This window comes from Triticum urartu, chromosome 7A, assembly GCF_056163025.1.
Source record: "Triticum urartu cultivar PI428250 chromosome 7A, HENAU_Tu73, whole genome shotgun sequence".
Classification (NCBI taxonomy): Eukaryota; Viridiplantae; Streptophyta; class Magnoliopsida; order Poales; family Poaceae; genus Triticum; species Triticum urartu.
This window is the reverse complement of record NC_141879.1, coordinates 753,560,317-753,572,104: the sequence shown is the minus strand read 5'-3', so window position 1 is coordinate 753,572,104 and position 11,788 is coordinate 753,560,317. Positions and strand designations below refer to the sequence as shown.

Here is an 11,788-nt window from a genome sequence, read left to right as displayed (position 1 = left end):
GAATCTTGTCTGCCGTGCTGTGCAGGGTAGAATGTCCGAATCATTATAAATTCTAGCGACAACTTCAGCACAGGAAAAGTAGTGCCACAGGACTAGCTTAAAGTAGCTTGTGGATGAATAGAGATAAGCTGCTCGCTCCACTCCACTGTCTTCTTCGTCTGCCATTTCCGATCGACCAATATGACTAAGCTCGCGCTCCTCGTTCGAGCAACTGCACTACTCCTTTGCTTGCTCATCTCCCAAGCAGCATCCACTTCCCATGGTCAAGCGAGTGTATCAGAATTCAGAAACTTGCCTTAGTAGTGAGCGAGATGCGCTCCTGTCCTTCAAGGCAAGCCTCGTCGACTGTTGTCAATGGAAGGGAATTCGGTGCAGCAACCGAACTGGCCATGTAATCAAGCTCAACCTCCGCAACATCGACATGGATAACTATGGCTATCGTCCAAACATGAGCAGATCATTGAGCTTGGCGGTAGGAGAGATGAGCTCCGCTCTGGCTACTTTGCAACACCTAAGGTATCTTGATCCGAGCTATAATTACTTCAACGGCACAAGCATGCCTGTTTTCATGGGTTCCCTCGGCAACTTAAGGTATCTCAACCTCGTGGGCATTTTTCAGTGGGATGATATCTTCCCAACATGGGAATCTCTCCAAGTTGCAATATCTTGATGTCAGATGGAATGATCTTCAATCAGTGGATCTTGCATGGTTGCCACGCCTCTCTTTGCTGAGTCATCTTGACATGAGCTTTGTGGATCTTAGTTTCATGAGGGATTGGGTTCACACATTTAACATGCTCCCTTCTCTTAAAGTGCTCCGCTTGCGCGGATGTGGCCTTAATAGTACCGTGTGTGCTAGTAATTTACATTCCAAGTCCAACCTCACACATCTCGAGGTCCTTGATATGTCTCGTAACTACTTCTTTGGCACTTCATTCAAGCACAACTGGTTCTGGAATTTTACAAGCCTGAAAGAGCTTTATCGTGTGACTCTACCTGTAGTATCTGTTGGACGCTACCTGTAACACAATGTAATCCCAACTCCAACCTTGTCTTAAAAAGCAAAAGAAAAAAAAGGTATGCTGTTTGGTACCTTATTTTTCCCACATCAACAACATTCAAGGCAAGAGTATACATGAAATTCATAAGAAATTATTTTAATTAAAAATATAGAGAGTCTCTCCTTTTTTGTGGTCTTTTTTACATTTCGTACAAAACCATGATTTTTTAGAAATAAAATATGAAAAACAATAATAGTTCAGCAAACAATTTTTAAACCACGTGAACATTTCTAAAAATATGTGAATATTTTATAAATATTAATGTTTTAAAAAATATCCGAACATTCACATAAAAATGCATTCACATTTTTGTAAAAATACATTCAGCGTGTATATCAAAATGATTATCATGTACTAAGAAAATGTTCACCATGTTTTAATGAATCTTGGTAGGCTTCAAAGCAAGTTCATGGTGTACTAAAAAAGTCCGACGAGTTAAAAAAAATGTTCACCATGTATTAGAAAATGTTCACCAGGATTACATTAATGTTCATCCTGTCATAAGAAATGCTTATAGTGTATTGCCCATCATCTACAAAATATGTCCACCGTGTTTTTAAAAGTATTCACCATATTAAAACATGTTTTTTGTTCAAAAAAATTAAACATGTTTACTGGGCTGAAAAAAATATTCACCATCTATTAAAGTAATGTTCAGCGTGTGTTAAATAAACATTCTGGCTTAAAAACTCATTCAATATGTATTTTAAAATTATTCACCAGGCTTTAAAACATGTCTTTTGTGTTCTTTTTTCACAAATACTCATATAAACACAAAGACAAATGCTTTTACTAATGAAAAAGGTAATAAAGGGGGGGGGCATGAGCAAAAAAAGAAGTGAAAAAACAAAGAATGGAAAAGGGAAAAATGAAAAAATAAAAAGGAAATAGGATAAAATGAGTCTCCAAAATTGGTGCGAAGGAAATAATTCGGCGATAGAAGTACTAATGGGCCAGCAAAACTCAGTGCAAAACTACACCAAACAACCATGCCACCATCGAAATTATACTAATCCTCGGGTAAATTACCATAATAAGAATTTACACTAATACTCAAATTATATCAATCCCTCATACATATTGTCTCACAAATTACTCCAATTTTGCAATTGCACACGAAGAAGCGAGGCCATCATAAATATTCACCAATATAAGCTATTAATTGTCTATACTACAATCCGAAAATTAATATCCATCCTAAATATTCTCCTGAGATCCAATCTGACATGGCCTTCACTGCTCATTGGTTGAAGCCACCAACAACTCCTCCCATCCCATCAACGAGCTAAGGGTGGGAGAATATTGATCTTACCTGACTAGAGACCGCGGCGGAGGTCCTCGTTGGTGCCTTGGCAGATCTCAGAGAGTGGGGGGTGCGCGACGGTGAAGAAGACGGGAAAGAGAGGAGATCTATCGACTCAGAGATGAGACGAGAGGTCGGCAGCGGAAGACTCTGATTTGGCGGACAAGGGAAGCCCGGCTGACGAGGGGCTGTGCCAAGGACAGCCAGACACACACAAGGACTGATTCCATGGATTACCATTTGCAACAAACAAAAAATGTATTAATTGAATTTTCTCTGGGAAAATATGTATTCTGACATGTTTGGATAAAGAAATATTCTCCTTTGATTTTTTTTCTGTCAAAAATCTGGAATTCTATTAACTATGCAATGGTAATAGAAATGTACTTTTATACAAGAACAATCATGAAGAAAGGTCGTAACAAAGTTGATACACATTTTAAATAGCCTGTTTAGCACAACGACGAGCCACTACATTGGCCTCCCACCTTACATGAGTTAACCGAAAGCTTCTGTTCATCTCCTTAACCGACAAGTCACATAGATATCCGATCTGACATAGTCTCAAGAATACCATGGTTTGACCAGATCTTGTGTTGGCATGACCCAGGCCCAATGTGACTAGTCAATCTAACAACATCTCTAACTGCACAAGCCTCCTGCAACCTTTGCGTTGGTGCCACAACTTGATCTTGCTTTTCATGTTTGTCATCTCTGCAACTCGCAATTTTCACAAGAGAACCAAATCCAAATTGGCGAAGATCATGATTTGGGCCAAACAAATTACTAAAATACATTGTTTGTAGCGCCCCCACTAATCAAATGATTAAATATCATGTGGCCTAAGCTTCCGGCCTAAGCTATATTTGATAAGAAGCATGAGGAAGTAAACTGATGTAACAAAGGTTTCAACTGGGTTGGATATCACTCCGCTGTTAATTAAAAGTACTAGTTATGCAAACACGAGAGCAGTCACAAGAAAGAAGCACTTGGTTTGTGTTGAGTTGCTAACCTGAAGTTCACCAGTTTGAATGAATTTCCTCTAGCTAGTTTGCATACCGTGTATGAGAGTAAAAGAATACATTTTCTACCCTAGGGTGCTGGCAGACCTGGTGCACACATCGAAATGAAGAAAGTCAGTGAAATTTGTATTAAAGAAAGGGGAAATTTTAACATGCTCCCTCTTACCCCCTATTTTTACATGTGAGGTAAGAAGGTAGGGGTTAATATCAGACCACTAATTAATGAGATCAACGACTCAAAGCTATTATATACTCTAATCTTTTATGTGAAAAGAGGAGGTAAGAGGGAGCATGTTAAAACTGCTTGAAAGCTCCGCTCCCCTCGAGACGGCTGATCACCTCATCTTCGGATGCGCGTTCGCCCGACGCTTCTGGGCTGTGGTCGGGAAGAGCTCCCTGGAGACTACCTCCGTCCGCTCGCTTCACCTCCTCGCCGCGCCGCCACGGGTGCCGGAGGGGACGGGCCCAACCTTCCTGCTCCTCTGCTGCTGGCACCTTTGGAAGCACCGGAACGCGGTGGTCTTTCAGAGGGCTCCTCCGTCGCTCCCTGGACTCCTCAGCCGGTGCAGGGACGACGCGGTGCTCTGGCGTGTTCGTCTGCCTCGCCCCCTAAAACACGCGGTGGATGCCTGGCTGCCCTGTTTTTCCAATCCTGTTTGAGCCCCCTGCTGCTGGGTTTGAACCCCCCCCCCCACCCCTCTCTCTCTCTCTCTCTCTTGACCTTGTGAATGTACGATGCCTCATCTGGGCCTTTGGTCCACATATCTATACAAAAAATTCAGGTGGGGAAAACTCCCCCCCCCCCCCTGTGAAAATTCAAAAAAAAAAACTGCTTGAAAGAATATGCACAAAAATGGTACGCAGGTCACCATCACTGGCCCTTCATGGTTTCCGAGCAAATATTTGCTCGAGTTCTAAAAGCTACTTTAAAGAGTGTGAACAAAATGGTAGCTCACGTTACCTGCTTCTATTTCCTTCTTTCCCATCACCATCACTTGCCCTTCTTTTGTGATTTCCAAGAACCAAAGCTCTAGTTTGGAAAGGTCTGACGAAGAACAAAATATAATATCATATGCCAATTAAATAGGTAAAATGCAACGACAAACAGGTAATATGATGTGCATCAAACTACCAATGGGGCAGCGATGAAGAAAGATTGTGACAATGTGAAACACAGACGAAATGGGAGGATTCCGTTACCACCGGTGGATTGTTTCAAAGAACAAATTGGAGTAGGCAGCCCTGCCTTAGGCATAATCAGTAGTGAAGGCCATATGCATCAAAGGAGCAAAAACGAAGGCACATTATGAAGCTGTTATGACAAATTGGGCCTGAACATAGCTTGACTTACTTGCTTTTTTTATTTTATTTTTCCGTCACCATCAATGACCTTTCTAAGAAAAAATTAGAGCAGGCAGGCAATGTCAATGCCTGAACATAGAGATTAGCTAAGTGCCTCAAGGAATAATCAGCAGCAGTGAAGATTGGTTAGAGAACTGCCCCAGGAATAGGAAAAAAAGAGAGTTTTAGCACATAAACATGTAACCTCGCCACGCTGGTGCCAAAGAAAGATTCTGCTAAGGCCTTGTACGATGCAAGACGCTTAGAGGAGGTGCTTAGAGAAATAAACCAATCTTTCTTTAAGAACCGGTGCTTATTTGTAGAGAGTAGACACTTAATTAGGTGTCTCTCCTGTAGAATAGGCACTCGTGCTTCAGAAAAAGTCAGTTTATTTTTCTAAGCGCCTCCCTAAGCATCTAACATAGTACAAGGCCTAAGAGGAATGCTTCTCCGTTGCCCATTGGTTTCAACCGCCAACAACAGGCTCTCCCCCACTGATGGAGCGTCGCCGCCGGGGCGGAGGTCCTCATGGGGGCCCTAGCAGATCTTGATCACGTCAGAGAGGTCAATGATCTATAGTGAACAAGGGAAGAAGCTCCGCTGCATGCGGAAAATAATGGAGGTTCTTTTAACAGAAAATAAAAACGCTAAACGGGCCGGCCCAATGGAGAGGGATGGTGTGCGCCCGTTTTGAAAAACAAAGAAACGGTCGAACATAAGGCGAATCGGAAATCCTGGCCACCAAGCCGTGCCACCCCTATATCTTGTCTTTAGCAAGTCTAGATTCCGACTTGCTAAAGGGAGCGAGCAAGATAGGCCGACCCATGCGGGCGGGATGCCACGACCTCCTTTAATCAATACTATTCTAAAAACACTATGTTAAACTAAAATACTATTCTAAAATACTATTCTAATGGTATGCGGGTTTATTCTTGTAGTTTTTTTATATTTTAAAATATTCTAAATATATATGTTACAAAAAACACTATGGAAAAAACATTTGGAAAATATTGAACAAGTATTTGAAAAATATTAATCAAGCATTCGAAAAATGTTGAACAAGTACTTCAAAAATGTTGATAAACTATTTGAAAATTTTAGAGCAAGTATTTAAAAAAAATGTTAATCAAGTGGTCGGAAAATATTGAACAAGTATTTGAAAAATGTCAATCAAGTATTAAAAAAATGATGAAATTGTTTGATCACGTATATAAAAATGTTAATCAAGCATTTTGAAAAACAATGTTGAACAAGTATTTGAAAAATGTTAGGTGTGCATAGAATAAATGTTCAGCATGAATTAAAAAAATGATGAAAATCTTTTGCCATGTATATACGAATTTAGTCATGCATTTCTAAAAATGTTTAAAACTATATAAATTTTTTAATCAAGCATTTAGAAATATTATTTGTGCATAGAAAAAATGATTATCATGTATTAAAAAATGATGAATTTTCTGATTATGTATAAAAGTTTTTAATCAAGCATTTAAAAAAAGTTGAAAAAGTAATTGAAAAATGTTAATCAAGCATTTGGAAAATGTTAAATCTGTATAGATGAAATGTTAATATATTATCTGAAAAATGTTAATCAAGTTTTTAAAAATGATTAAAATATATAAGAAAAATGTTGATCAGATATTCATAAAATGTTAATCTTTTATTTTATAATTTTTAATCAATGGTTCATAAAATGTTACATAAAATGTGTATAAAACTTGTAACCATGTATTGAATTTTTTTAATTTTTTATTAGAAATATAAGTTAGATATACACAAAAAATTGTGGATAGAAAAATAATGAAAAACTAAGGGGAAACCGAGAGAAATAAGGAAAAAGGAAAGGAAAGATAAAAGCATTGAAAACCAAGAAATAAACATAGAAGACCGGAGCAAAACAAAGAAAAAGAAAGGAAATAAAAAACCATGAGAATGGTGGAGAATAAATAAAACCATATAAATTGAAAGAAAACCTGTGAAAATGTAGAAAAGAACGAAGAAAAATTATGAAAAACTAAAGGAAAAATAAAAAATAGCCCAAAAAATCCTATGACAAAACGGCTCTATACCCATTAAGTCGGTCGCGCCCTACAGGATTCCACGAACCAGACGATCACTAGATAGTAGCTCATCTTATCGTCTCGCATAATGCTAGATATAGGCACCGGCGCAGTGGAGACAGACAAACTTCCTTGTCATGGCCCCAACTTTCGCTTGATCCATTTCCTGAGAGACGAGAACAAATCGGCTTATTGGTCTTACGTTGTGGAAAGATAACCTGGTGGACTTTCGTTCAACCTAATACTTTCCTCCAGGTCCCCACATTTTTCATATACATTGTATATTTTTATATACATCTAAAACATTTTTTATACACGTTTCACATTTTCCAAATACGTGATTAACATTTTTTCAAATATATGTTTTCCAATATGTGATAAAAATACAAATACATGATGAAACATTTTTTCCAATGCGATTAATTGTTTTTAAAACTATGTGTTTTTTAAATTTTATTAAAAAAATGCCACGAACATATTTTAAAACTAATATTTCATTTTTGTAAATTTAATGTATTCTTTGAATGGTATGGAACATTTATTTTTCATTGTACAAACATTATTTTAAATGGCACATACATTTTTTGGAACATAAGCATATTTTTTTAAATGTCACAAGATTTTGTTTGAATGCACTCAACATTTTTAAAAATTACCTTAACAAATTATGTAGACTACATTAAAAAAATTAAAGTAAATTGAAATTTTGGTATATATGTATTTAGAATATTTTTGATAATATGAACAAAAGAGAAGAAATATAACTAACCTAAGGCGAGACATAGCCGCTCCGATGCAGTTCCACCGTCAGCTTCATCTCTAACTCACGCACGACTGTATCGGCTTCCACGCTGACATGCAAATCCATATCCAAATGGGGAACTCCAGGACATTCCGCCAACCCAACGTCCGCTCCCCACCATCCATGTCAGCTCCCCCTCCCTCCCTCCCCACACCAACTAAGGAAATGCAGTTTTCTCCAAACCGAAGGTGCGCTCGTGGCATGGCATCAGAGGTGAACTACGCAAGGTCAGTCACCATTTGAAAGTAAATAAGTTTCCTCCACATTTGAAAACATGATCCCATGATAATATCCCTAGATATCTCACTACACATAGCAAAACATGCATATTTACACACATAGAGTTGCCATGCACATGGACACAATGACACACACTATGGAGGCATTGCTATCACATCACATACCATGTGCTAAAGGTTACAATAGGTACATAGTCATCCTATTTTCCATCGTGCACAATAACCAACCAGTATACGATGATGTACACTAATCTGTTGATACGAGCTTTAGGTAAACAAATGGCTTAATGTTAATCTCCATATTTTTTGAAATTGTGCCCGTGAAGATTTTTTGAAACACCGTGAGTATACTTCAAAAATCATCCAACCATTCTGTTTTTGCACAACACCACTTCTCATGTTGTTTGCTGTCTGGAGATTTCAGGGATTTGCTGTTATCGTCCAGTGTGTGTGTGTAGGGGGCTGATTTTCCCTCTCTCATTGCAACGCACAGGCATGTTTGCTACTAATCACTAACGTAGGTTGACATCTGATCATGAATGGACTGTCATGATATAGATATGTATCCACCTCCGAGAGCCTCATGCCCCCAGCACTTCCCCGCGTCTTGCCTTGCTTCGTACCCCCACCCCACCCAGTCTCGGACTAGGACAAACCTATGTGGATCACCGACACGGTCATCGTTGGAGTGAGAAAATGAGGGGGAGCCGGATGCAGTGTGAGAAACGACAGAAATGGCAACCATGGGATGAAGCACATCTCAACGAAAGTCACAAAAAAAGATCATGGTGATCACGGCATCGGGTGCCTGCTTCCTACGATGATGTCCCCATCATCATGGCGATTGCAGCGGATGGTGCTTGCTTTCTCCGACGATGTCACTATCATCCAGATGGAGAATCTTGCCAGCAATAGCAAGTCCATCCCGATCTAATAGTTTGTGTCTCTTACCCTTCCTTGCATCCCCCAATTTTGATGGATTTAATTACTCGATCTGATCTCGGTGTTGGTGGAATGGGAGATGAGTGGAGGATCAGTCGACGTATTCAAATTGCAAGAAAGCGGAGGCTTTCCAGTTCAATTTATTCCTCCTTATCATGCAGGTGTTAGGGTGGCGCCCACCTCGAGGGGCGCCGCTCACGGCAAATCGTTGTCTTGCTGGTGCAGGCCGGTTGAACCGGTGTCTTGGGTCCAATACAACTTCTACACTTCTGCCCTACATCGACTCTAGCCATGTCTTCCTCCAAGATGTATGAGGAAGAGCACACAGGAGGACAAGGAGGACCACACCTCTATCATGTATGTCTTTTCACGTTATGAAATCCAAAACAGATTACCTTGCAAGGTCAGTACTACCTTTTGATGTTTGTGGTTGCCATCATTTTATTGTTACTTTTATAATGTCAAGCCACCAATCCTTCTCCATACTAGCACGATGTCTGTGCATTGCTATGGAACCATTGGCTTAGAGGTGGTGAAATAACATTAGTGCCCTTTATCAATGTCGTCCGAGAATATTAAATGACCATATTAGGTTGGGAGAGAACTAAAATCATGATCGATTTGGGTTGAAGTCACCTCTTTGTCTTTGTTATTTATGTCTGTTACAAAAAGTTGGTCTCACATGGAAGTAGTGTATTTGTTTATTTATGATATATCTCATATCTGAGTAAATTACATTTGTTTATATGTCTTTTGGAGTCCCTTTGGGGACATCCAATAAAATATACTACCTCCGTTCCAAAATAGATGACTCAACTTTATACTAAAGTTAGTACCAAGTTGAGTCATCTATATTGGAACGGAGGGAGTATGTCTCAGGGAAGGTTGCTAGTTTCACATGTGGATGTTGGACCCATACGTGAACTCACCACCAACTCCAATCTTTATACGTAGCAAAGATATATGCAGTTGTACAGTTCTACAACCGGAAATTTACATGTTATTTTTTTGCCTGATTCACACATAAATATTTAGAGATGGTTCAATGCATAATACAGGAGTAAGATGTATGATAATTATCTTACTCTGCTAGCATGAGGGGCTTGAGCTTTCTGTGTGGTATTCTGCACTCCTCTCACCATCAATTCGTAGTCAATAGTATTGACAAAGGATGAAACATACTGGTTGCTCAGCTTCCTGTATTGTGAGTTCTTTGACGTGACAGATGTCAACCTGATGGTATGACTGACAAGTTTCAGAAGCCTGCACAACTTGATCTGGGCATGTCTTTGGATCCCTGGAGGTAGGTGTCACAGGCTGCCAGTTGCCTTCCATGAGACACTACAAGAAACCTGTTAATCTATGATGGATTTCTGATGACGTTTTTGAATACTGCCATGGACGGACAAGTACAGCCCCGCAGGCCCACTCAAGCCCGATCGAGCCCGGCTAACCGTTCCTGGTATAAAATGCTAACCCTAATCCCTTCTCAGCCGCTCCTCTCTCCCTCTGCAGCCCCCATATCTCCTCCCACGCGACTCCTCGCCGCCGCCCCATGATTCCGACGACTTCCAGCCGCTATGGCCGGCGCGCAGCCTACCTCCATCTTCCCCTCTCTCTCTGCTCCTTCCTCCCCTTCGGCTAGATTCACCACTAGCGCTCTCCAGCAACCCATCCCCGTGGCAAGGGTTCCGGCGACGGCGCGGCTCCGGCCGATCCTCTTCGTCGCCTGCCACCTGCTGGATGGTGCTCCTGGAATAGGGCCATGCGAGGCCGACCTCCCGCAGGATGTCCTGATGGGCGCACCCTGCAGCGGCATGTTCGGGATGAGCGCTTGCCCGATGGCCTTGTCCCGCTCGACGATGGCGGCGGCGAACGCCAGTGCTCCTCGTCCTTGAACCCGTCCACCCGTCCGGCGATGTACAGCTTGTCGTCATGCGCGTGTACGTGGTGGGCTTCCTCTCTCTCCCCCCTCTACCCCTAATCTGGATGGTATTTGCATCTGTTACATATATAAATATGAACTAGCACATATGCCCATGCGTTGCAACGGGAGAAAAGAAAATTCTCGCACACTCCAAGTGACCTATCCATGTTACCACTCTCTTCGTCATCATGGTCACGTTGTCCACCTCACAACAAACATGACAACCTCAAGGCAATGAGCTTGGTCATCACACTCTAGCACACTGCTTTCGAAAGACCTTACGGTGTGTCACAACGGAAAATTTTATCCCCATAACCAGCCTCCGTCTTAAAGAACAGAATACATCTAAACTAATAAATATCTACCTAAAATTTTTGTTACAGTGAAAAATGCAAATTATGTCAGCTATGTTTGAATTGAAAAATAATAGAATAATTATTCTTAAAGCTAGCAAAAGTTTGATTAGCTGTTACCACTGAGACATAAAGTTTGGAATTGAAACACATATTTTTTATGATACTTTTCTAGAATTGAAACACGTATCATTCAGTACATCCAGATATTCAGAGTGACGGTGGAAAGAAGGAAAAAAAATAAAAGCATTCTTTGTAAGAAAACGACATAAAATATCATATAGCCCAAGCCCAATAATAACACATAAAATCAAGTGAAACATCTATTTAATTATCTTCTAAAAATGAAGGATGTAATTAAAGAAAAAACAAATTAGGGCGAAAAACAACATAGATCATTTAATCAATCACTTTTTTCATGCATGTCTTCCTCATACCGCAACTATTATTGTTAAACATATTCAATGATTCAAATACACATTAGAGGAAAACAAACCACATAGCTAGTACAACCACTCTAGTGCACTTCATTTGAAAGAGTCACGCACGGATCAAAATAATGAATAGATCTACTTAAGAAAGTATCAGCTTGCAACCGATAAATAATAAAGAACAAAATAAAATATGGCAGCTACGAATTTTGAAGAACATACATAAACATGTATGTCAACATGCCACCAATCTTTGCAGCAGTCACGAAATCGCCTATCTCATAAAGACCGACAAATAATGGCAGTG

The 11,788-nt window shown here is 40.1% G+C and overlaps 1 pseudogene; it reads left to right on the top strand.

Annotated features, from left to right (window-relative positions):
- The first annotated feature begins 129 nt into the window (after positions 1-129).
- LOC147962872 (receptor-like protein EIX1) lies at positions 130-1,025 on the top strand (annotated as a pseudogene).
- The last annotated feature ends 10,763 nt before the right edge of the window (positions 1,026-11,788 follow it).